This window comes from Trachinotus anak, unplaced genomic scaffold, assembly GCF_046630095.1.
Source record: "Trachinotus anak isolate AG129_WGS33_773 ecotype Australia unplaced genomic scaffold, CSIRO_AGI_Tana_v1 ptg000008l, whole genome shotgun sequence".
Classification (NCBI taxonomy): Eukaryota; Metazoa; Chordata; class Actinopteri; order Carangiformes; family Carangidae; genus Trachinotus; species Trachinotus anak.
The window spans coordinates 12849972-12877057 of NW_027273859.1; the positions used below are offsets into that span (position 1 = coordinate 12849972).

The window sequence follows — 27086 nt, forward strand, 5'->3', positions numbered from 1 at the left end:
GTCCCTGATATACAGACAAAGTGTGGCAATTACACTTGCTACAGCATGGAGAAGACACAGAATAGGGAGGATAGGGGAGAGAAGTGCCATTATCAGGGATTATGATTAAAAAAAGGAGCAAATTCAAATAAATATAATTAAAAATGTTTGCATGTGGGATGATGTTTACTAATACTTAATTTATGTTCAAATAAAATGACTTTGCCTAAATGTTTAGATGATTCCTTTAAATGAAAATATTATCATATTGTCCACCGCATAAAAATAATGTAGCGTTAAAGAAATACTGGTTAAACTTTGAATGGGGGACACCTCCACTTAACCCATGCGATAAACCAGTTTATTCTGTGGCGAGAGGGATGCAGAGCTCCCCTGCAGGCAGCACATTACACCACACAGCAGTGTCTGAATGCGGCTCTATAGAAACAATGTGCTTTTCTTATGTAGCAGGTGGCACACTGATGGCATCATTTATGACATAGATAACATTAAAGCATTTTGATTGTAAAATCAGAGAGCAGTCTTGACAGTTTCATCAAGTTAATTAATCTGCAGATATCAAGCCTGAATAATCAAATAATATATGTAGTCAACAGCTGCTCTTTCTACAAAATGTTTTTTGAATGTTTGACTCATGGAAGTCATTTATTATCGTTTATTAATGAACGATAATAAATGAGCGCTTGCAGAGTTTGGTCTTTGAATTAAACTTGATCTATAGAAAGAAAAAAAGAAAAAAAAGTTTGCCACAGTCTCATTTATATTCTCAATAAACAAATCAATCATCTTAGTTAAGTTCAGTGTATCTCATGCATCTTAACAAAATGTCAAAAGTTTCCAGCACAAAGATCAGTGTGAATTTCCCAGAAGGCACCAGGTGTGAGTGTGTGTGTTTATCTGTATGTGTGTTTATATGTATGTGTACACATACCGTGTACATGATAGAATAACAAAGTGAAGCAACAGGTCTGATCAACAGCTCGCCCATCAGCGCTGTGTCCCAGCCAGTCAGTGCAGTCATAGGACCATGGGGCTTTTCCTATGATGTAACTGGAGCATCAGGCAGAACAAAGGGAGAGCTTGTTGTTCAGCTTGTGCCTCATCCATAATGCATAAAAGGTGTACAGACAGAATACTGTTGGTTAAACATGACACATGCAAATCAGCAGAGTTGTCTGCCGCTTGACACTGCTCAGTAAAGGGTCGTTATGTGGCCATTACAGTTTCAGAACCCCTTTGGTATTATTGCATACAACTTCAAACACGTTTTATATGGTTTGAGCCAACAGAGTGCTGCTCTCAATCTGTGAGGACAAGGAAGTGTATAGAATGGTACAGTGACTTTCATGTTGGCCAGACACAGTAAATAGCCACACACAGAAAAATTGTGTTGGAAATTAACGCTCTGTATGGTTTGATGATGATAAGTGGACATAGCTTTTTTTTTTTTTTTTTTCAACAAGAATAACGGCTGACCAGAGCTGTAACAGGTGAAGTTACTCAGGTTGCTTCATATTTATGAGATATGTGAGATCATTTAATGTCCAAATCAATTGATTGTTGAGGGATTTCTTTACTTTATTAATTTGACAAAGTAGTTAATATGTAGTTAATGTGCTGTCATTCAAGTATAAGATTTTCACAGTATCATATGCACATATATATATAAAAATATTAAATTTATATATAATAAGGTAATTACCACAAGATGAAGAGTATATGGGCTTGAGTCAAAAACAGTATGAACATACTGTCTCTCCTACTTTCTTTCAGTGGTAGAATTATCATAGTAATATTACCTGCAAGCTGAATTTAGAAAGGGGACTGGCACCTTTATATTACAAAAGCTCATTTGAGTGTACAAATAAATACTTCCCCAGAATCATGAATTTCTTTGTTTTATATATTTTGCAATATGAGGACATATGATTTCAGTTAATTAAGTTATTTTCTCACCTTTTCTCTCGTAATTATATTGTACAGTGGTACAATTCCTGCGACTATAATTACTGGTGATATTGCCCTCTGAGTTTCATTATAAACCTGATTAATAAGGAGGAACGCTTTGGATGACTTACACAAAGACCAAGCGCAGATCGGCAGGGAAATGTCTCTCATCTCTCCTACAAGTGTGAGATGACTTCTGAAGCAGGTATGGTTTTGTTTCACATCAGAACCCAGATGTACGGGCTGATCAAGTCTTGTACACTGTGGATATCATCTGTCAGCCTGAACAAAGAATTAATGAAAAAGATGGGTAGGTTTAAATATATTCATTTTCTGCAAAAAAAAAAAAAAAAAAAAGAAAGAAGCATTCAGATTATATAAAATAACAGTTGCATGGATCATGGTTACACTGTATTGGAACATGATTCATCAGGCTAATGCTGGCCTTTAAATGTTAGCTGGACTTATCTATTGCTGATATGACATTTTATTAATGCATTTATGCATAAATTTTATGGTTAAAATATTTTTGTATAGGCTCTTCCATCCATAATATATTTAATTTCAATTTTCAGGATAATGTATTGAGACGTAAGTCTAAAAATATCGGCATTGGGACTGTCCTTCAAACACTCATATCAGTCTAACTGTAAGACAGACAAACACACAAATACGTACACACATACACGTGCAGAAGTAAGATCTATAGATCCCCAGCTGAGCCTATGAATTAAATTGGCCTGCAGGTCTGTCTGTACCCCCTGTGAGGAGTTTGGTCGTCAAATCATGTAGTGTCAATCTCGTGTCAAAACACCAAATGTCTCTCAAATTCATTAGGGAATGGACAAAGGAAGAATGACTGAAAGCGGTAAATACCAAATAAAGCTGGAAGCATCCTCAGACATATTCGACACAACAACAAATACTCCATGTGTCTCGTAGAGCTTCTGTAATAGCTGGGTAATTCTCAGGAGCAGTGAGGCAGAGTGCTTGACAACATCATCTACTGTGACAGGCAGATTGTGTTTTCACGTGAGCAGGATCGACAACAGATTGCACTGAGCCCGGGCTGTTCCTGTTTGCCCTGGAAATGTGTTTGTGTTTATCTTTTGCTTGAGAGAGGCATTCCTTTCTTTCTCCCTCCGTTACAAAAAAAAAAAAAAACCCACACATTTTCAGAAGAGCCTTTCTGCATGTGAGTGTGTGTGTGACACATGCTGTGAAGTGACTGCCAGCAGAGGCTTAAGAAACAATCCAAGCAAGATCAATATCAGCAAACCGCACTTATGTGTTTGACTTAACATCCAGTCGCAGTTTCCTCTCTTCTCTTTTAATGCACGGCTCATGCCAAACCTCACGAAATTGCATTTACCCAAAAGCCGAAAGTGTGTGTATACACACTGTGACATATTTGAAATTACATAATTGTTTTGGCAAACTGTTGATTTTTCTCCACCAGGCTTTGATGACACTGTCAACCCACACTTGAACACACACATGCACATGCACTCAAACCCCTCAAAACATAAGTTCAGGATTTGGTGGGAGGGACAATGGCTAATGAGTTGAACTGGGGAAGTTTCACATGGCAACAGAATAATAATCTAATTTGTTTTGATCAAGGAGGAAATACTTTGGCTGAAGATAACACAAATGCCACAACCTACAATATCTAACCTTCTCATCTTGTTTGCACACGCTCACTGTGTAACTCTAAATTAGCAGTGACACACTCTGAATGACACAACACAAATGTAATAGTAATCTGGCTATAATGCTTTGAGCTGTTCTACCAAATTTACGTTTAGATGTAGACCCCCACTCAGTAGTCGGAGGAGCAAAATATACAGCAGGTCTTCCCTGCTTTGCATTAAATGTGTGAGCATAGGATGAGGCTGTTAGTGCGCCTTCACTATAAGTTCATCCCTGTAGACAAGTCAGACAGTCATTTATGAATATGCATGAGCCAGTGTTTTCCTCGTTTAATGATTTTTCACAATTCAAATATATTCAATCCACCTCCCCCCATTTATTTCTCTGTATTTCATATGGCCATTAAACACACACACACACACACACACACACACACACACACACACACACACACACATTAACATGGACCCTGCACACTACAGTATGTGCAAGGTGCGTGCACACACATGAAAACAATTACCATTTCATTGGCAGGTTCACTCTCTCTTCTCCTCTTCACACTTCCCTATGTTACTTCTCCTCCCAGGTGCCAACCAAAGACAACCTCAAGCATTGTGAACACTGTAAGGACCTCTCCCATGAATCGCTGATAGGCAGCAAAGAAAGCTACGGCACTGAGGGGACGCACGAAGACAGACGAAAGAACCTTGGATGTGGTATGTACAATCACGCAAGCACTCATAGGTGCCTATATGTCAGCGACAGTCTTCAATGCAGTGGCCAGTATCACATGTTAAAAGGTCTGAACGGAGCAAATTGCGTCTGTTGAGGGTGTCATATCTGTATGTTGCATACACTCTGATATGTGATGCCATTGATGTCTGCCATGTTGCATTTATGAACACACTGTGTCTAACAGACTACACCCTATTGATTATTATGGAGGTCCGGGGGGCCAGAGGAAATGCTATTAAAGATTAAAGGGTCAGGTGATGTGAAGGTGGTATCCCGAGTCATCAGACACCAGCGGCTTCAGTTACAGGCTGTAATGTTCACCCGTCAAGCAGATTAGCCAGCTTGATTTATTTATTAACTGATTTCATGTCCCGCCATTTCTTACCCCAGCTGACTGACTGACTGACTGGGTGGCTGGCTGCATCCATGGCTTATGCTTCACAGGTGAACTTAAAGGGAAGGGAGATATTAAGGGTGCTGCTCGGTGTCCACTTACACTTGCAGTCTGTACTGTCAGGCACGCACTGTAAAAGTAAAGGGAAACTTTGAGGGAAACACTTTGCTGTTTGTTTGCACTTAGACAAAAAGTGGGTTTGGACTAACATTTTCAGATTAAAGTTCAACAAAACTGTTTTTACCATGACAAATGAAAAAATTAAGTGGAAACACTGTCCTCTAATTTTTTTTCTTATGGAAATGGTAAGGATTATGAACTGTAAAACATTTTCTAGAATAGACCTCAGACACACATTTCTACCAAAACCTAGGGTTGTATATTGTCTTTATTTGAATATTTGAAGAGGGATTTATGGAAACTCAAAAGTGAGACCTGGTGATATATAAGAGTATAACAGGCTTCACTCAAGATTAAGCATCTTTAAAATGACACGGCCCCCATATAATGTGAGTATAATAGAACTGTGGTATTACAAGGCCTATCAGGGATACATCTCTGCACAAAAAGCCATTGCTCTGCCTGTCTGCGTCTTATCTGAAGTGGCAAACTTGCTGTTCTAATTGTTATCTTCACACTAATAGAGTGGATGTTTTGAAATCATTTGGCTGGATGGATAGAGGCTTGGTAATTCCCCCATGCTTTCTGTCTGTGTCAGGGCTTATCTTTGGGAGATAGCTGGGTCCTGGAGAATGATTGGCAGCATGCAGGAGGTGGAAAGTTTGTAGTGACTGAAAAAGGAGGCAGCATTCATACGCACAGACACGGAAGAAATTAGCTGAGAATTGAATGATTGCATTGTTTGGGGGTCATTCAACAAGATATATGAGATGATTCGACTTTTTTATTGTTATCGCACTGCAAGAAACATTCAAGTTAATGTAATAATGAGCCTTAAAAGCTCATCTTCCTTAAAATAACAGTGGGGTGAGATGATTCACGTTGTCTTTGCATGGAGCTGTTTCGTGCTGTTTCTACTATGACATTTTGTCGAGTGGAGAGGTGTTCAGTGTTTCTAAAAACATCCTGAAACGAGGGAAATAAGTAGTTTTTCAGTAGGCTCTATCCTGTTGAGTTTTTTTTGGGGCAAGACTGGCTAAGGTTTTAAGCATACTTGCCATTTGATGTGACATGCATGAAACAACAGAGGAAAACTACATCTGCCAGAACAAAAACATCAACTTTTGGCGGCAGGGATTTAGCTGTCTAAAGTCGGTTGTGGACGCTTAACTCGCTCTCCGTTGCCCCATTAGTTAAAGCACACATTCCCCATCATCTTCCTCTAGTGGTCCTCTCTGAGCAGTTAATTGTGCGTCCACTCTATCGGGGGCCGGCGCGATAATAACGCATTAAGAGCCGTGCCTCTTTCATTAAAGTAGAGTTGGGAAATGTGAGACCGCCCCCTTTCAGGAGTCAAAAAAAAAAAAAAAAAAAAGAGAGAGGGAGAGAGAGAAAATCGATTATTTCGCCTCGTACTAAGACAGGAGAGGGTTTAGGCAAAGACTCGGTCAGGATTGTGGGAAGGAACAGAAACAGCCCCTCAACATCACCGACAACCTCCAGACGTCCAGCAGTACACCAGCACCAGCACCAGCACCGCGACACCGCTCCACCGGGTCCCTCTCCGCTCACCGGCACCTCGCAGAGACCAGGAGAAGCGTCCTCGCCGCCTCCTGAGCAGACACTGTCCGATCAGAGAGAGAGAGAGAGAGGGAGAGAGAGAGAGAGAGAGAGAGGGAGAGAGAGAAGGAGAGAGAGTAGTTTTCTCTGACATTATAGAGACTCCTACCACCTACTGTAGGTTACTTTTTTTTTTCCTCCCGGCGACGTCCTCTGCTAAGTTGCGCTCCTGGATTTTAAGTGCGTCTTGTCGAAGTCCGTCCCCATCAAGCAGCGGCTTCAACCTTCCTGTCAATCGGCCGGACCAGACAACCGGCGGACCGCTTGTTGTGTCTGTCACTTCACCCGGACAAGATTTCATGCGAAATAAAGTAAGTACCGCGCTCACACCACTTACAACTCACTCGTAAACATCCACAAGACACGTTGCATCATATGATCTCCGTTTCAATCTTCCAGAGGGAAACTTGGGGGTCTATTTTGATGCGCGCTGCCCCTTCTACAAAGTAAAGTAACTGCGTCTATTGATTTGTTGTGACCTCGATCGACTTATGGCGTTGACAACTATGTCGTGTAATAACAGGCTGACATCAAATTTCTTTTTATGGTCTATTAGGAGTGTCAAGGTCTGGCTCGTGTTTTAGGTAGTGGGACTGTTGAGTCGACCTTGTGTAGCTTTCTCGTGTCCACATGCAGGCGCACAGCCCCAAAGCCACAGCTACTGAATAAGCTGTCCTCCTTAATATAAACATGATATAGCATGTTCTGCTGTTCTGCGCTATGGGATGGCGCATGAAAAGTTACACTATTAGTTTAAAACGTGGAGTTTAGCCTGCGTGCTGCGTGTATTTATACTAAATAACATGTCAAGAAACTTAAAAAAAAAAAAAAAAAAAAAACTCAGTGAAAGACAAAGGGAAAAATACATGTAGTTGAGAAGTTTTGATATTTCAGATAGTTTGCTCCTTTAAAGCAGCAGAATGGAGGGAAACTCATTACACATAAGATGGCCTTACGTTGTGGATATATATATACTGTGATTCTTCACTAGTAGTTTCAAACTGAGGTGCACTGATAACAATTACCCTGTGTTGATATACATTAAATCAGGATAACCTGCACATAGACAGCTTTCATAAATATATTAGAAAATACCGAATGATGTAAACAAATCATTTCCATGCTAGAATACAGAAGAACACAGTTTGAACAGACCTATTTGAACGTTGACTCATTCAGACCAGAGACACAGTGATAACAGTACTGTAAATCAGTGTTTTTCAGAAGGTTAAAGCTGAATTATGATTTCTTCTCTGTGACTTTGAGACTGACAGTGTTTAGACTTAATTTCACCAGAGTGAGAAAAAATATATTTATACAGAGAGTCTAGTTCAGTCTCATGTGGCACAACTGAACCTGTTGCAGTCAAGAGGATTAATAATGACACCATAATTAACCTGTGGCAACTTTCACAGGTTGCAGCTTTTGAAATAAAATTACATTTATTTGTTTTTTAAGTGTGGACATGAGGCCCACTGATGACATGTGGTGATGCACTAAGGATGGCAGTAAAATTTAAAATTACTGCAGCACACTTCATTTTAATTTAGACCGATTGTGGTTCAGTCTAGGTTGTGTGCATGGAACTCATGCTCATTAACAGAAGCCTAAAAGTAAATCTCTATACACAATTTCTTGTCAATTTGCTATAAAGCAATTTATCAACAGCAATTTTATCACTGTAATAAATTTTAGTTTATAAAATGCTGTTAATGTAGAGATAGCTGCGGTTTCTCAGACTTAATAAAACTAATATAATATTTACAACATATTTTGAGATATATAAGAAGTGTTAAAATAGAATTATGGTTTATTAGTGAAATATTTTGAAGGCACTCTGGTAAGGTTTTTTAAGTGTTGATGTTTACTGCAGCGTATTGACCTAATTTTTTCTATGAAAAGCATACTCTATACACTAAGTCATTTTCTGCTTGATTGCATTTTATAGTTTAAAAAAGATACAGCCTTAATAAAGTATATGCAACATTTAAGAAACATTTTTTACATTTTAAGATGATGTAGTGTCCTGTGCATTGTCCCATTACTTTTAATATTAATCCATGCTGTTTTATATGAGCTGTTTACTAAAATATAAAAGTATATTAGTCTATAAAAAGATTTTACACATGGCCTTCCCTCTTCCGCCCATCGTCAATGAAGTTGTTCTGTGTGGCCTGTCTGGCCTGTTGCTCTCTTGGGATTTAGCGTTAGGTTAATCCGCTCAGAGGAAGGTGAGCGCTCGCATGTGGACCCACGATTACACACAGAGGACTCTGTCAGCCAAGCTCTGTAATCTCAGAGACCCTGTACAAACACACACACACACACACACGCACGCACGCACAAACACACACACACACACACACACACACATTCATGCCTGCACATATGCAGTCGCACGCAAACACACACCAATGCATATAGACAAAAGCATGGTCTGTCTCTTTCTCTCTCTCTGTCTTCATGTTAGGCACACACAGTTTCACACACAAGCACACACCGACACCCACACTATCTGGCCTGCGCTGCCTTTGTTTCTCTTATTCTCTTAAGACCTCTCCCTCTTGACAAATCATTTGGGATTTTGGGTGCTGATTCACAAAACCAACAGTGACAACACACTCTTACCCTTCTCACAGAGAGGGATTAGAAGGTCACGTGTCCCTGTGATTGGCCAGAGCATTGAGCCGATTGTCAGGGCACTTTGCTGTACACCAGGGGCTCAGTAAAGCTTTAGTTAAGTGAAGGAAAGGGACACATCGTGTGCCATGGTTAGGATTTTGCCATGTGTTTTAAAAGCACTCAGTCAAAATCAGCATATGATGGACTGTTATTGATATCTGTAATCATAAATGTCTAATATAATGGCCCTAAATATGTGAATACTCAGTTTTACTGGCAGGTTGAGACAAGCATGACCAGAAAGAGAGTCAGCCTTTGAGTGCTGTAAAATTTGTGGCATCCCTGAAAAAGGAAGGGGTAAAAGTATACCTCTGTCCTGCCTGATAGCATAAACATTTTGTACTGTACAGAAGCCACATTTCAAGATTCCCCCCTTATGGAAAACCAGATCTATGAAAACATTATTCTTAATGGAAACATCAGAAGCATTTATGTTTAAGCAAATAATTTAATAGCCCCTTTTGCTATGCTTTAAAGTTTTTTTTCACTAATGGTTTCAAATATTTTGGAAGTGGTTTGCAGAGTTTGCTCAGTTAAACATCAGTAAAACACTCATTTGCAGATTGCAGGTTGGCAAGATCTGGAGGTAGATATTGAAGAACTGTAATTGGACTTCATGCCCTTTGGGTCAGAGAAGAAGGTAATATAAGAGTCAATTGTAGAGAATCATATTTACCTCATATATAAGAGGCATATAATATCTTAAACCGTCAAGAGACATCCCTGTATGTCCTGGAGATACTACAGTACATTTTGGTTGTGGTGCTTTCATATAAATGTTCGAGAGCACACCTAAAATCCAAATGTGAAAGAATAAAAGATAAGCTCTCTTTTTAGAGAATTTATCTGACACAAATAATGTGGAACTGTTCAGTCTCTTGGTTAGAGTAACTTTTTTCTTGCCTGTTTATAAGCAGATGAAAATACTTAAGTTTTATAATAACTCAAGGGCTTGTTGTATTCTTGTTTATTGCACAAGGCAGGTGTTCCCTCTTTTGCAACATGGGAGGAAAAGTCTCCTTTTTTTTTTTTCGTTTTTATACATTTTTATAGTGCCAATGAAAAGCATTGGGCTCAACCTCACCATGTGTTTATTTACTCATTTTGAACAGATCTTCCTTTCATTGTCCTAACTGTTGTGCATGTTAGAAATGTTTACCCAAATGTTTCTTTGCCTTAGGAGCCCAGTCTGTGTATCTTCATAAGAGCTGCAATTACTCATAAAACTTGAAAAATAATAATCTAAAGTAAATAACACAGTCCTTGAATGGTTTATAGTGGATTGAATGCATATATTTGAATATGTCCTGGTTTATGCATAATGATGCAAAGTCTTCTTCTGTCTCTATCTAGTAATTAGCGGTGACGTTCAGCAACTTTCTCTGTACGCTGTAAGTGGATGGGGGTGTATGGGGTTTGTTCACTGGGGTGTTAAAGATCACAGAGGAATATATCAGCCTTTGATGTTTAATTGTATTGTAAAACACACTTTAGAATATTTCTGCATAAAGTAGACTTCTGGCTGTGCTGTGCTTTGTGTTTGCTGTTTCTTTGTGTGTTTGTCTGTCAGTATGTGCCGTGTGTCTGGGAGGTGTGTGTGTGTGTGTGTGTGTATGTGTGTGCGTGCGTTCAAGTTTGTGTCTTGTCTCCGTCTGTTTGTGCGTCAGAATGTTTGTGCTTTTGTGTTTTTTTGTCTGAGTTTTGTGAGGTTGTTGCTGGTGTATATTCAAATGAAAATGCGTGTATTTCTTCTTCTCCTTTATTCTCGCACTGAGGAGGGTAGGATTTGATGTCTGGGATGATGGAGCAGTCTGGAAAACAGTGTCAGTGTGAGGGCTGAAAAGGCAAACTGAGAAGACAGATGCACAGAGACAGAGAAAAACACACACAGAGAGAAAACGTAGATAGAAATCTATTTGAGCTGAGGTGAGTTAAGAGCAGAGCGACAGAATATTTGGCCTCGGATCAGGTATTCTTCATTAAAGAGTGATGCCTTTGTGATGTCATGTTTAACACACTGATCTGGATGAACAGGATGTCCTGCCTTCTTCTTCCTGTTTCCCGTTTCCTGCCTGGCCTGTTGGTCATTATGGCAGCAGCTGCCTGCTGGGTGGTCTGTGCTCAGCAGTGCTGGCCACAAAATCATAGTGTCAGCTGCAGCCCACCTAAAGAGACACCCAAAACACCTCACCATATTTGAGGCCTGCTCCCTGAAATATTTGGACAGAGAGAGAGTCTTTGGAGGCAAGAAGACTGGAGGAGTGCAGGGAGCGGAGGATTGTGAATGATAAGACAAAGAGAAACATTTAGACTAGAACCGAGTTCGCATTTCTTTGTCTAAACATTGCATGGTTCAGATCAGGCTGAATGCCCCAGCATCAGCATCAGGACTTGATGTTTCATGTTAAAATGAGAATTAAATGAGGGCTAACATGTTAATAGATGGGTATCCCTATCAGACACTTACTTTAGTTGCTCTCATGTGAGATTTTTAATTTCTATTCAGTATCAGTGTAGCAGACAGAATCCATACAGCACAGTCAGCCTAGTGATACCACATAGGCTACAGTGTGTATCTGTAATACCTGCTCCAAACATGCTGTGCGGTAAGTCCAGAATTAACTGGGAATCCTTTTTAGTGAGTTTTAGGGGTTAGTTTGAAGGAGAAGTGTTTGCTGTCCACATGCATAAATCTGGCGACGCAAGACATGTTCCATGATTAAACACAGTACCTGACCTGTGAACGGTGAGGGGCAACTTCTTACCCCCTAATATATTTTCAGAGAGAGACCCCCCCCTCTCACCATCTCTCTTTGGTGTGGCACATATATGAACTACACCCAATGCCAAAAAAAAAAAAAAAAAAAAAAAAAAAAAAACTGAAAGAAAAGGGGTGTGGAGAAGGGTAGAGAGTGAGAAAAAAAAACGTAGAAATGTTTTCCAGTGGCTGTAATTTATCTTTGTCACGACTGCAACATAGCCGAGTCATTCTGCAACATAGTCCGGTGAGACGCACAGAGGTAGCTCTGTGCCTTGGCCTCACACAAGCTCACATCCATCTGAAACCCCTGCTCACTCGGCTGCCACAATCTGCATCGCTGCCGCCACTGCTCCCCATCCACGCTGCTGCTGCTGCTGAGCTTCACATTGCTATCGGGTATTTTTAGCAGATCTTGTGTTCACACTAGATTCAGAGGAATAAGGACTCGAATTTTACCCAGTCAGGCTTTTGTTTGATGTTGCTCTTGTAATGAAACAGTGTCACACTAAATTTCCAATAACAGGCAGCACGATTGATATATCTATCTCTTCTTCCTGCTCCAAGGAGGTATATTACAGTCTTAAATACAATGCTTGTTTTTCACCGTAGCGTCTCAGATATCCGGGCAAAGTCTGTCACATCAGGACGTTTGCTGTTCAACTCCGAGGGGAGCGTGCTGTTGAAAATGCTGTTAACACCGTCTAAGTTGAGAAAAAGCTATATAAGAATCCACGCTCAGTGCTCTCCCTCTTCCGCAGAGCACACAGCTTAACCAGGCGGTGTCCTGCCAAAGTCCACACCAGTGTTCCTTTCCACTGTCATCTGTGCCATTCCCACACCAAAGGCCAGCCTGTAAAATAATGCGCAGCACAGGACTGTTTTCAACACTTACATTACTCAGCTGACCAAAAAAAAAAAAAAAAAAAAAAAAGTCAGGAGAAAGCAGGACAAAGAAGTGTAGAAAAAGAAAAGTGCGTTGCAGCCACGCGAAGAAAGAGAAAGACAAAAATGAATTGTGTTTAAACTTTTCAGCTAAAGTGCATCAGAAATCAAACTTAATAACACGCAATAACGTACAGCAATATGAAGTGCCCTGAGGGGGGAAAAGGGTGAAGCAACCCCCCCCCCCCCCACCATCCAAACACACACACACACACACACACACACACACACACACACACACCCCTTTTCTCTCACTCAGTCAATTTTTTTTAACACTTCTTTCGGCCCGGCTCCTTCTGCTCCGTGATGTATGGCTTTTTCCTACAGTGGCTCTTCCAAAGTGCAGCTCGTGATGTCATTAATTTTATTCATACTTTATGGATGCTCTGTCTGGAAAAAACGAGAGAAAAAGGAGAGGGACGATGTGCGGAGAGAGGGAGGAAGATCGAGGGAAAGAGAGAGAAAGAGAGAGAGAGAGCGAGAGAGAGAGGAGAAGAGATGGTGTTGCGGAAGGAGATTTTCAGTGCAGTTGCATGTATAATGAATGAGGGGGCACTTTGTTTGAAACTCCAGCCCAGCGCTTCACTTCAAGGTTTGCTGGGCAGAGTGGGGCCTTGTGATCTCACACCAGCCACTCTCTTTATCCTGCCAATAGATGCTTTCACCTGGCACTGTGGTTCGACCCAGTGGAAAAACAAATAACCTTGTGTGTGTGTGTGTGTGTTTGTAAGAGAAACACAGAGAGAGGGAGAGAGAGAGAGAGAGAGAGAGAGAGCACTGACAATGGAACAAGGGGTTGGGTAGAAAGGGTGAGGAGCGGGTGAGAGAGGAAAGAGGTGAGTTTGTATAACAGCAGCAGTGCAATGACGCCCAGACGATACTGAGGAGAATACTGGCACCCAGCCCACACTTCCTAAATAGTGCTCTCTACAGAAATAGCTCAGCCTTGATATTGACTTTTGTCTGCTGTGCATATGTGTGTGTGGGGATATTCACATTTGAGCATGCTCAATAGGAGGACAGAGATGGTTTCATTGTCTAGTGAGGAGTTTTTCACTTTGTTAATGTCTGTTAATAATTTTTGTATGGTGAGGTCGGACGTTTCTGATCCCGGTGTTTGTGTCTGTGTGTGTAAGCATTTAAGTGTGTGAGTAAAGAAGTGAGCCGCCTTTATGATTTGGGATAAAAATGGCCTCTGTCTTATTTTTGGCCCCGTGCTGGACTCGTGGTTTTATAAATAGCTGAGGAAGTGCGGGGGGATACCTGTCATGGCTCCAGCCTCCCTCCAGTAGACTCCCAGCGTCTCCACGTCACATCCATCCACCGCCGGCCCTCTCCGGGCTACGACAGAGCAGCCCCCTCAGGGGCTGAGCAAACAGGATGGGACTCAAATTGAGGGTGTGAGGAAATCAGTCTCTAGAGTACAAGACAAAAGGGCTTGCAGCTCAGCATGAGCAGCCTTATCTGACACTGTCAGATTTTGTAAAGTACAGATTAAAAAAAGACTACAAGTGAATTTCTCTTTACAAATACTGAGCAGGCTATAAGGCTTCAAGAGGAGTGTCAAGATGGCAACAGAAGAGAATGTCTTCAAATTGAGAACTGTGTTTTTTTGGCACTTAGTCTATGACTGTGAGGTCATAGGGTGGTTTTCTCTCCTCTCCGCTGTATGCCGAGGCGTCTTGTTAATTTCATTGCGGCATCTCGTTATCTTTCTCTCTTTGCCTTACTGCTGTACACTGTTTCCCCTCACATTCTGCAGCCACGTTCCTACAGGATCATCTGGCTTCATAATTTCTGAAGGTAGTAAGAGTTTTTGGAATGACATACGACTCAATAAATAATAAAAAAAAAAAGCCACAAACTATTCCTTCACTGATAATGATTTTAGGTTTTATAGTAAACTGACTTGTAGGACGTCTGTGTAACACTTATTTATGAAAAGGTTTAGATTATCCTGGGTCAAACTAATTTTAAATGCCTCACTTATGAAGGCAGATAACAGGCATCATGTCCCTTTGTTGAACCATCTAATTATTTGTTCTTGAGTCTACATTTTCACAGAGAGTTGTTCTTCTATCTGTTTAACTGTCACCTAGCACAAGTGTTTGAGTCTGTTGTATCCTTGCTGCATCTTAGTCCTAGCCCAAGACATTGTTCAGGCTCTAAATGAGTGGCACTCTGCATCTTGGCCCCTCACAATAGAGGCCCCATAATCATATAAAGAGTGGGAAAGAAAGAGGGAAACAGAGAGAGGAATAGAGAGAGAGAGATAGAGAGAGAGAGAGAGGGAGAAATCTTTGAAAAGCTTTACTGCCCTTGGTGGACTGTGTCTTTACACAGCGTAAGAGAAATCATTCTTTTTTCGTTTTTTTTTTTTTTTTCAATGTGCCCCCCCCCCCCCCCCCCCCCCCCCCACCACTCCCTGCCTTTCTCTGTGAAGGGAATTGTGCTGCCTGTTATTAATGTGCTTTTGACAGCTTAATTTGATAAGCGGGCTACTTGTTAAAGAAGCCTTGGATTGTTCTCATAGAAAGAACACGCTTTTTTTTTCCCTCCCATGTTCTTCAAAATGCTGCCGCACAGTCTGTCGATGACCCAGTTCTGAGAGATGGTCGAAAACAAGGAAGAGCAGTGCAAAATCCACAGGGAGAAGGAAGGAGAGAAGGCAAGAGGGTAGCGGGAGAGAAAAAAGATAGAGTGAGAGAGGATACTATAAGTAAGAAAGGCACTTGTGGGAAGTAAACTCAAACGCTTTTCTTTCTTCTCTCTCCCTTTCGCCTCCTCCACTCTTCCTCCTCCTGCGCTGAACAGCCTACCTTCTTGGGCTCCTCTTCCCTGTAGTCTAATCGGAAGAGAAACGGTGGGAATGATAACGGGGATTAGCTTCCACTGCTCGCCAGCTCCCCTTGGTTAAGTACACGTGTAATGAGTTGTTTATTTGGGATAATGCACAGTAGGCGCAGCAGAAGCCCAGAGCTGCCCTCACCTCCCTCCCCCTCTGCTACAGACATACACACACGCAACAGAAATATGTACTTAAAGTGAATGTATAACACATGCAGTAACGCAGCGATGTACACGCAGCATATGCAGTGTGAACACAGGTATGTGCACATACATATATTCACTCAACCCCCCTACAAACACACCCACCCATACAAATTCCCACACACAGCTGTGATGCAGGTCACTTGCTGTGCAGAGTTGTACAGAGGGAGAAAAACGGGGAGTTTGGAGGAGTGGGTTAAGTGTGTGTGTGTGTGTGTGTGCGTGTGGGGGGGGGGGGGGGGGGGGGGGCAAATGTTCTCAGGCCTTCCTTGGGTCATAAGACCAGGGAATTTTTCTCAGGGTGAAGAGAAGGGGAAGAAATTGAATGATATGAGAAAAAATGAAGGGAAGGAACCAAGAGAAGGAAAGGGGATATGATGTGCCCACTAGTTTGTGTGTGTGTGTGTGTGTCCAATGCTCTCGTGTGTATGTGTGCCAAGTTTGTGTGTATGTACATGAAGTGGAAAAAGCTGTTGCCTTGTGGAGGAGACGTGCTCTGCTATCATTAGCTGGGGGTGGCGGGTGGTGGTGGTGGTGGGGGGAGTAGGAGGGGGCAGGCGAGGTTATGTGAACGGTGCAGCTGTGCTCGCAGCAGAGGGATTTGAGTGGAGGGGTGTGTTGGGGGGGGGGGGGGGGGGGTTGGTGGGGGGAACTCCAGGCAGCCAGGTCCTTCACTGAACCACCAGCTCGCAACGCAGAGAAAAAGAGAAGAGAAAAATTCAGCCAAGCAGCGAGCCTTGTGAACCAAACACAACTTGCCGCCGCCCCCTCTGTCCGCCGTCTCTCCATCCCCCACTCCTTCACTCCTCCACTCAAGCCCTTTATTTCCCAAATAGGGAAAATAAATAAATAACGATTGATGCAAGATGGTAAGGATAAGAGTGCAAGAGAGAGGAAGAGGAGGAAAAAAGAAACATGTCATGATTTATATATAGTGTAGGGAATGCTTTTCTGTCAGCCATTTGTGGTTTTACTTTCCATTTTCAACCATTCAGTCAAAATAACTTTCATTTAATATGACCACTATTAATACTACTGCTAATAACAATAATAATATTTTTTATTATTATTTATAATGATTTCAAATAACTATTAGGAATATAAAATTGTTGTTCAAGTTTGCTGCCTTTTTATTCGGGGGATTTCCCCACGACTTGACGTACAATTCCAAAATCACTCAAATTTGTTTAAAGCTTCCTCACCGCCTCTCTTATTTTGCTCACTGAAAGAGTCGCAGCCCACGTAGCGAAGGATGGCGCAGCAGACGAAGACCCAAACTTGCTTGTCAGCCCGTGTGATCAGTCGCTGTAGAGAGACAAGGCAGAGGTGGCTGAGAGACAACAGAACACAGAATGGCATCGGCGTGCACTGCTAATGCATTCAGCCTGCCACCGTATCCAACAACAAGGCAAGATATCACACAACTCACTTCACAAGATGTTCCTACAACAACATCAACAATGAGAGACACATAAATGCACACACGCAGACACACGGTCTCGCACACACGCACACAGGTGTGCGCACATGCATAAATAACCACACACTCCATGTTAAAAACCAACCATGAGGAACAAGAATTTGAAAGCAAACAAACAAGTCAGAATGTAAGCAACTTGTCTTAGAGACTTTGTGACAGAAAAATAAATGAAAAAGTGCCTTTTTGTTTTATGAGAAAAAGGAGCTAAATTGCTGCGGTGTACCAGGCGTTCAAATTTTGGCATAAAAAAAAAAAGCAAAAAAAAAAAAAAAAAAAGCTCCTGGCAGATTTTAGCATAACTGTGAACTACGTCAAGCACAATGGTGAGCGCTGAGCTAAAAATAGAGCGTGGTCCAACAGCAGTAGTGCTTTGGCGAGAGGGGTCATGTCCGTGCGACAGTGGCCTTCACTGTAGCCACATATTGAGAGCAGAGGCACGCTGCCAAAGCTTGTAGCTTCACAGCAGTAATTTAATATTTGTTTGTCTCTATTATTTCATTCTCCCCCTCTCTCCTTCTCCCTCTCTCTCTCTCTCTCCTGCTTATGGGGGTTAAGTAACAGTAAGCTTTATCAGATTACTGGGTCTGAGGTCTCTTTCAAACCTCTCTTTGCCATCTTGATTTTGTGCAGCTGTGCAGACTCTTTAATCATACGCTATCTTTTTTCACTCGCCCTCCCCTCCTCTCCTCCCTTTTTCTCGTCCTCCCTCCTCCCTTAACATATGTTAATTGGCTGCTTTCTGTGACAAATTACGAGCGCTCGCTTTGATGAGGTCGGGTTGTGATGGTGCTGGGAGTGGAGTACAGTGGAACTGCCAGACCCTCGCCGGTTCCCCCTTAACCACTCCAAAAAGGAAAGCGGCACCCAGCCGATGACTAATGAGAGGCTTGGACTGGGTCTGGCCCGGCTCTGGCCTTGGTGGGGCCACTCCCCTAAACAGAGGCTGATCTGTAGGTACCGTATGCCGCCACACGCCTTCCACACTCCGTGCAAACCTTTGCCTCATACGCCCCACACCCCAGCAGCACTCCTCTGGGAACTGTAAAGCACTGTGAGAGTAGAGGAGTTCAAGCTATGTGCTGAAATATTTTTTATATATGTATACATCCATTTTCCATAACAGAGACTGAGAAAGTTTTCAATATATATTGCTTTTTGATTTTTGTTGGTTTTCTTTATGTTTGAAAGCAACTAAATTTGACTTGAAACAAAGCACAGAAATAACATGAATTATAGATGCAGAGCATACAACTTGTGTCTCAAGTTTATGTTGTGTGTGTGTGTGTGTTTGCGTGTGTGTGTGTGTGTGTGCGCGTGTGTGCATCTGTGGTGAAGAGACAGTGCCTGGAAACATTATACCGCCCTTGCTTAAACAAACACTAACAGTGGAACAATCTCTGTTTAATGATGCGCAGCGTCAACAGGGAAACAATGCTCACCAATAATCAGCACAATCAGCTTGTGGTAACCAGAAAAAAAGAAGAGTAAACATGACATCATTCTAGTAGAGTTTTTTTTTTTCTTTGGTGGGGTGAGAAGTCTGACTCGGTCTACCTTCAGTCTATCCTACTGCTTCTTTAGCTCAGTCTCTCTCTCTGTCTCTCTCTTTCTCCGTCACAATCCCTCTCTCTCCCTACTCTACGATCTAGGTTACTCGGTTTCCTAGCAGAGCACAGGGACCGGAGGAAGAAGGAAAAAAAAAAGAAAAGAAAAAACAGAAGGTCGAATCTATGAAGGACATCCTTGTTGAAGTGTGCAACCTTCTACTTCTCTGCAAATTACCCACACGCTGTGCATAGACTCAAAGCAGAGCTGTGGCTCTCACTTCAGCTCAGCAAGGCTGCGACCATGACATGTGCTGCTGTTGGGGTGTCACAACAACAGGGAGAGGCAGTGTTGTTTAGAGGGCTCACTGTCTACAATTTGTAAATTTTTTTTGTTTTTTAAGAGTTAATTTTATCCCTTTAAGACATAAACGCAGCTACACCTGAACCTATGCGTGCCTAGTGTGATACATGGTAATTATGACAAATTACCGTTAAATTGATTTTTCTGTGCTGTATATAAGTTCACCACACTGAAGCAAGTCTTAACAGTAGAGAAGTAGAGAAGAGAAAGTATGTCACCAATTTAGAAGCTTCAGTATTTTCTTGCTATGGTCTCAACTTAAAAATAATCACTTGATGTAATGGTATCATTGTGGAATCCAAACTTGCTGAACAAGCGAGACAAGGAAAAATAGTGAATTCCACTACTTCCTTGTAGGTCTTCCATTCCCCACATGCTGACTTAGTTACAACAAATCCAGTCAAAAAAGGGAAATCATTTTATTTACCTCTTCCCATCAGCAAGTACCCAGAAGCAAGCACACATTTCCATACCGGACGAGTTGACAGATACACTCACACACACACACACACACATACATGCTGAAAAGGATGACAAAATGAAGCTGGTGAAGAAAAAGGAAGTGAGCCGGCGCCTCGTGGTTGCAGGAGGGCTAGCCATGTTAGCGTTAGCCTGCAGGCCTTAATTGAGGCCAGGAGGGAGCATTTAATAATTGCTGTCAGAAGATCAAATTTAATTCTCCTCTCTTCACAGCCACCACTGCTGTAGGGTAGAGTGAAACAAATTGTCATCAGAGATTTCTAAATGAACAAAGCTTTTAATTAGGGTGATTAGAATGCTGTGGCAAAGAGAAAGAGTAAAGGGGTGGGGGTGTGATGAAATCATCAGCGGATCGTCTTAACCATGATGTCTGGTGTTGATACAGTGCGGGGTGGTGGTGGTGGTGGGGGGTGGGGGGGTCATGGCAATGTGAGTACTGTGAAGTTTACTGTGCTTGAACATAAGCAAGTGTGGCCCATGTAGCAAAGAGTCCTTAGCCTCATTTTCAAACCTCTGACATGAAAACACACACACACACACACACACACACACACACACACACACACACACACAATCTGCCCTTCTTCCCCCACTGGAGAACATTGCTAACATCCTGAGACATTGTCATACTCGGCAGGGAACATAATTGGGTGAATATGTCAGTGCTTTGTGTTCTTAGTGACATGACTCCCGGCTGTTCCTGTGGGGGCTGCGAACGCTCATTGAAGGGTTTATACTGCAATTCCACGGCATTGGTTCACTGTTCATTACAACATTCAATATAATAGATAAGCAGGGAATGACTTATGTGTGCACCTATAGATGAGCGCGTGATCATATCGCGCACCATGTGTTCATTTTCTGTTCCCGTCCCTTTACTGCCAGCAGTTGGTTACACCTGGGTGCTGCGGGCATGCGAATTGAGACAGTGGTTTACACTCACTGGAAAACATGACCTGCGGCAGAGCTTTGTACATGACTTTATGATGACTGGAAAGAGAGAGAGAGAGAGAGAAACAGAGAGACAGAGAGGGAGAGAGAGGAAGAAGTGAAAGAAAATGTGACAGTGTTGATAAAGTGAAACTTTAGTGAGGTTATTTATGTTTAAACATCAGATGTGTGTGTATCACCACAACCTGCACCACTTCCATATTCAAAACCAGTTCACTACCTCTCAGTTTTGTCCCTTCTGCCAAACTCCACTCCACCTTGTAGTGTGTCACCTCTATTAAGTTGATTCTTTTTTCTTCTTCTGATATCTTTTCTATCTCTACTTCATCCTTGAATGCGTCCATTGCCCCTCCTTATGCTCATGCCACGGAAAGACTGAATGCACTAAATGGTGATTCATTCCAGCCTTTCCGGGGCCTCTCCAAATTGTGGCTCGCCTTTGCTTCTGCTTTTTCTTTTCTTCTCCTTTTTTTCTGATACCATTTTTTTCCAGCTTGGCACAAGGGTATATGTGTGTGGCAAGTTTGTCATTGCGGTCCACTAAGTTTATTTGTTTATTACTCACGGCTATATAAGACATTGTCACAACAAAAAGCTGCTGACAGTCAACAGGGATTGCCTTTTTAACCATGAAGGCTACTCTTTCTCCCTGTCCCTGTCTAGCTTCACCTCGCTTTCACGTGTGCCCTCTTGCTCATCTGCCTTTGGCCTAGCAGCTGCGGCTTTACAGCCTTTGGCCCCCTTTCAAAGAGGGGGGTTGACACATTGTGTCAAGTCATTTTGTCCTTGGGGAAGTCAGCAATGGGCTATGGAAAGATGGCTCTCACCTGTCTCCATACTGGCTGTGACGGATGGCTACCTATCTCCACTGCGGCCCCTGTTTGCTGGTGCTGAGTGAGACGTGCAGCTGCCCAAACGAAGGGCAGGGCTCCGCTCTTCCGCTCATTATGATTATGTCTGAACGCACAATAAAATATCAAAATCTTAAAACACTCACCTGAGTGGATTCTCAGGGGTTGAGCATTTAAATAAGCTGATCCAATGTTTGAGTTCACAATATTTTTTTTTTTTTAAATACAATACATACATTTAAATAAAGTATATGAGGATTTCTATACGTTTACATTTCAGATGAAAAGCTGATAGATTAATATCAGTGCTTCTGTTCTAAGGCATTTTGAAGACAGGTGAAGTGGAAGCAATGTAATTTAGTTTAAAAATGTTCCTGTTTTAGTTTCTTGTGCAGCTAAAGTGCTCCATGAATTGGAAGGAAAAGGTATGAAAATACTTAAAATGCTTTTCTTGCTGATATTGTGAGCTCATATTGTGCATCTCCCATCACAGGGATCTATTACCAAAGAATACACTTAAATTTACAAAACATTTTTCTAAGTTCAGTAACAGTACTTTAATTATTTCAAAAGTTAATAGAATTTATATTTAGGCAGAATAAACAAATGTTTTTCAACCCAGTTTCCCAGTCAGTGTTTCCAGTATGTGTTTATTGGTTAATGGTAAACAATTTTGCAAAGTTCTTTTTTTTTTGGATTAGGAATCCTCTTATAAATCAAATAAAGCAAAGGATATGTATTGGGGAGTTAAAATATTTGATATTCAGAAAGTGTTTGGCTTCTGTTTATTTGCTCTCTTTATTTGCCGTTGGGAATAAAGGGGAGAGTGGTGATTTGGTTTTGGATCCTGCTCTGTTAACATATGAGTGATTTGGTGAAGGAAGCACCTTTAGCACCTTTGATTGTCTGTGTCTGCTGATGTCACATCCTTCCGCTGAGCTCCGTGTGTGTGTGTGTGTGAGAGTGTGTTTCCTGTCTTTCTGTCCTCCAAGACCTGGGGGCAGAGCTGTTGGATTGAGGGATAAGAGGGGAAACAGCGCTGGCAGAGTCTCATTAGTTTGAAAATCAATTAAGTTTAAAGTTGAAGTATGAAGTTTTAAGTTGAGAAATTGGTTGAACCGGGGAATTGAGAGCTCATCTTGTAGCACCAGAGCTGCTACTTATAACAATACACTTTGTTCCATAATGTCAATCACACTTATAAATCTGGTGCCAACCACAGGCTATTGGCTCACTTTCCTCCTCGTCAATAGACAGGTGTCTCAGTTCTAAGGCACACAGAGATTGAAAATAGAAAACATGTGAAACCGTCTCTGTCTCGCTAATGATCCAACTAAACCATGAGCTAATAGAGAGAGACAGGTGAAGACATATCCTCCAATACACACACACACACACACGCACCGCAGCTTCTCAAATTCAAGTTTAGCTATAATGCTCACTGGGAAAAAAAGGAAAGAACACATTATAAGATGATCCACCACTATCACTCTAATCCCCAGATGTACATGTTGCTAATCTCTTTAGCTGCTAACACGTTAAATTAGCCCTAATATCTGCTGAGATTCAGAGGCATAGAGGCCCACCTACGCATGGGCTACCGCCCAGGTTTAGGTCACTCTTCTCCCCCAGCACTCCAAAAAGATACAGACATTAGAGTGGGGCGGGTGGGGGCGGTGAGGGTTGAAGGAAGTAGCAGTGATAGCCATTCGTCACCCTGCCTATCTTGCTCTGACAGATGGGGAGTGCGGCGTGCCACATAGAGGAGTCACTGCCTGTAATGACATTAGAGGCACAATGAGAACTGATACACATTTTTCTGTTCCCATCCTGGCTGGCCATCGACTCGCTCCTTTGCTTGATCCTTCCCCTCCTCTCATTTCTGCTGGTACATCTCCATCCATTACAGGAGATGCAGTGCTGTGTGCCACTATTTCCAAATCGAAAGCACAAATACACACAGATGCACTCATAAACACATGCACATGTATAAAGGCACGTGTGCACATGGCTACAGAAAAAAAAAAAAAAAACACAAAGAAGAAACCTCCAAAAATCTACAATCTAGTCTGAAAAAAATGATGTACTTGAGGAAAAAAAAAATCTTCTACATGACAGAAATGCTCAAGTGAAAATGGGGCACTGTGAGTGTGTACTGACATTCAGATTGTATTTGGAAAACTATATTAAAGCGCTTTTTTTCGTCCTGCTCTTCAAGGAAATGGGAGTTTATTTAAAAAGAGAGAGCGTTTATTTAATGTACCATACACCTCCTAAAAGGTTTACTTACTGCAGTGTAATATGTTATTTCAAATCCTTACAACCACATTTCCTAGGAGGATAGGGGATACTGGCGTTATATACATATTTTTTTTCAGGACACATGCTATTACCAAATGTGTTGCAGATGTACCATGAGCTGAGGCTGTCCTGCAGAGGTGGGGTTTCTTGGAAAAACATCGCCAATCCTGTCACGATAAATCACCTTCCCCAATTTGCTATAACATGTAGAATTAGGATTTGAGAATATCAGCATCAGCAGAATTCTGCACATGTTGCACTTGCAGGAATGGCGCTTTCGTTTTGAACATTTTCCCTAACAATTCTCTGAACGGTGGCTAAATGGACGCAATTTTTGTTCTTGGAACTAGATTTCATGCGCATTTCTTCTCAGTTACTGTAATGTCCCTTCTCTGAGTTTACAAACACAACTCTGCAGCTGTCTTTCAATGTGACAAATCAGTCCCGAGCATGAGTCAAGGTAAAGTTCCTCTTTTTGTCGCCCCCTTGATTTAAAGGAGTCGTCTTCAGTGTCTGTCCTGAATAACAAAGCCACATTAACAAGCACCCTACAGACCGTCTATTAGAATGTGAAAAAGCGCCATGTGCTGTATATTAGTTTTTAGTGACTAAACACTTGGGAGAGAGGCGACCTAGAATCAAGCCTTGTGGTGCACTGAGTGTATATGTTCTCATCGTCCTCTCAGCTCCACTTCTGAGACACACAGAGAGAGAGAGAATGCTCATTAGATCTATGTGCTGAATCGCTGCTCCCTCTCCATCTCTCCCATCCTCCCCCAACCTTCATCCCCCTCTCTCTCTCCCTCTCTCTCCGTCCGTCTGCTTAACAGATGGGAGGGTCGTGGGTACAGCTCTTCCCCTCCCCCTGGAGAGGCCTGGTGCCTGTTCAAAAGATTCCTCTTTATGCTTCACTCCATTTCCCTCTCTTTTCTCCATTTCTCTGTTTTCCTCCATCCACTCTCCTTCTCTTTCATTGTCACCTTACCAACTCAAAGCATAGAGAGTTATGACCCAGGATATAAAGCGAGCAGAGGAGCAACCATCGTCCTTCTGGCTGCTTGGTGCCAACATGCTCTCTGACCTCAGCGGTCGCCTGCTCCGGTCTCCTTCCAGTTACCAGCCTACTGTGAACACAGGCATAGCATTAGTCAGACTCCACAGAGAAGATAAAGACACTCTTTTGTGTATTCTTCATTTTCCACAGCTCCCTCCCTCCCTCCCTACAACTTACTTTGGGATTAGTAAATTGGCTTAATGTGTACAAGCTTGTTAGTTCTTTCTTCAGTCGCGCAGTGTCTTAATTTTTCCTCTTGTTACTTTCTCACCTCTTTTGCCCTCTCAAGGTCAACTGTCAGTTGCTTGTGAAAAATTCCTGCTGAGGATTACTGCCCTCTGCCACTTGACCATGTTCACTAAGCCGTGTTTGTTTCTTGCATTTCCCTCCACTTCACTGTCTTGCCGTCATGAGGCTTAATTGGATTGAGTGATTCAGTGGTAATCTGTTAACTGATGCTCTGTTCACCACAAGGGAAGGAGAGGGAAGGGAGCCTGATGAGGAGGTGGGCACTCAGTTCTTATCCAGGAGCTGCCTGGCATTCATATGGGACGGGGGCGGGTGTGAGGAAGAGTGGGGGATGGTGGCAGGAGAAGGGGGGAGAGAAGTGGGGACGGAGGGAAGGTAACTTTCGTCGTTGTGTAGGAGGAGGTAGAGGAGGCATAAGTGAGAAGGGATCGGAGGAGGTGTGTGTGTGTGTGTGTGTGTGGGGGGGGGGGGGGGGGGGGGGGGGGGGCGGCTGAGGCGGGGAGGCACGGGGCTAAGCGGCAGCAGATCCTCACCTCAGGGAGCGCTGGCTGGTGCTGGGAGCCAAATGCAGGGATTAAATGTTCAGGACACGGGCTTAGTCTTAGCATTAATGTTACGTAAGGCCTAAGGTGTTGCCCCAGCGGGTGTTGACATTGAGAGGTTCAGTTCTGCTCAGTGAGCTGTGGGAGGAATGAGGAGGAGGTGGAGGCCAGGAGGCAGGGATCACAGAGGTAACGCCTCCTTGTTTGGAGCGATGCCTGGGCAGGGTAGTGTTGAGCACAAAGACTGGGAGGGGATGATGCTGTCAGCCTGTGATTGAGGTGCGCCGGCTTGATTGATATCCTTGTCTGGCTGTCTTGTGCCAAGCGCCTTAGTGTTGGCTTGTAATCCTAGTTTGTCTGACAACATCCCTCTTTGTTTTCTTCCAGAGGGCAGCTCTTTGTTTTTCTGTCTGTGGATGGGTGTGTTTGCGCAGAGCAATGCTAAAATGTTTTGGATAGCCTCTTCAGAGCTGCCACAGAGTTATTTTAGATCTTGTTATTATTATGATGGTGCAGTCCGGCTGCTGTCCTAACTGCCAAATGATGCATTTATGTCTGTATCTCATTTCTTCCATAAGTGGGCGTATTCCAAACCATCAACTCAGGAAGTTTTTTTGTCATGCATTTCATCATTGTTCAAATTGTATTGTGTCACTTTGTTTTACATTTTTGTGCAATGGAAGTTTTTGGCAGAGAATCTTATAATATACATGATGATCAATTTGATGTTATTTTTTAAAAACTAATTATATTTAGAAAATGTTTTTGTGGTTTTGAGCAGGTAATACACAAAATGTTTTTTTCTGTTGCACATGAAAAGATCTTCAGTTCTACACTACTGCTACAGGCCTTAGTCTGTCACTGTTACTACTGTGCCAGGATGTCCCTATTACGCACTTTCATTATCAATGTCCTACTCTCTAGCACAAAGAGGTCAAGTGCATAGAAATGTGCTGCACTCACCTCAGGGGTTTAGAGCTTTCTTGTGCTTTCTCATGCATGTTACTCAATAAATACATGGATTCAGGTTAGGGGGAAAAAAAAGAAGGGGAAAGGAAGTGCATTACAATGTGCATGTATGTGTGTGGGAGCATGCAAAGGAGAGAATATGAGAGAGCGAGGAAGAGAGCAAGGGTGTATGAGAGAAGAGAGAGAGTGATAGAGAGAGAGACTGAGACTGACATGTCTTTTGGTGATGCGGTGTCGTCTTCCACATCAATGTCTGATGCTTGTGCTGCCAGGTGCCGGAAATCTGGTTCAGAAAGGAGAGAAGAGAGAAGAAGGGGAAAGTAGAGAAAAAAAAGGCAGGGTAGATGGAAGATTTTTTTTTATGTGACGGCGCTGACAGCTCCCCTGCATTGCACT

At 42.4% G+C, this 27086-nt stretch overlaps 1 protein-coding gene across 17 annotated transcripts in view; it reads left to right on the top strand.

The window, feature by feature from the left end:
- mef2cb (myocyte enhancer factor 2cb) overlaps nucleotides 1-27086 on the top strand; it is a 71127-nt gene that overhangs the window by 4137 nt on the left and 39904 nt on the right. For 11 of the 17 annotated variants that reach the window (XM_071482684.1, XM_071482689.1, XM_071482700.1 and 8 more), the window contains exon 1: nucleotides 6351-6780. The gene's annotated coding sequence lies outside the window, so the exon portion shown is untranslated. Of the gene's footprint in view, nucleotides 1-4186; nucleotides 4317-6251; nucleotides 6781-27086 lie in introns of those variants that run through there. The other 6 variants (XM_071482687.1, XM_071482685.1, XM_071482683.1 and 3 more) reach the window with 2 other exon arrangements.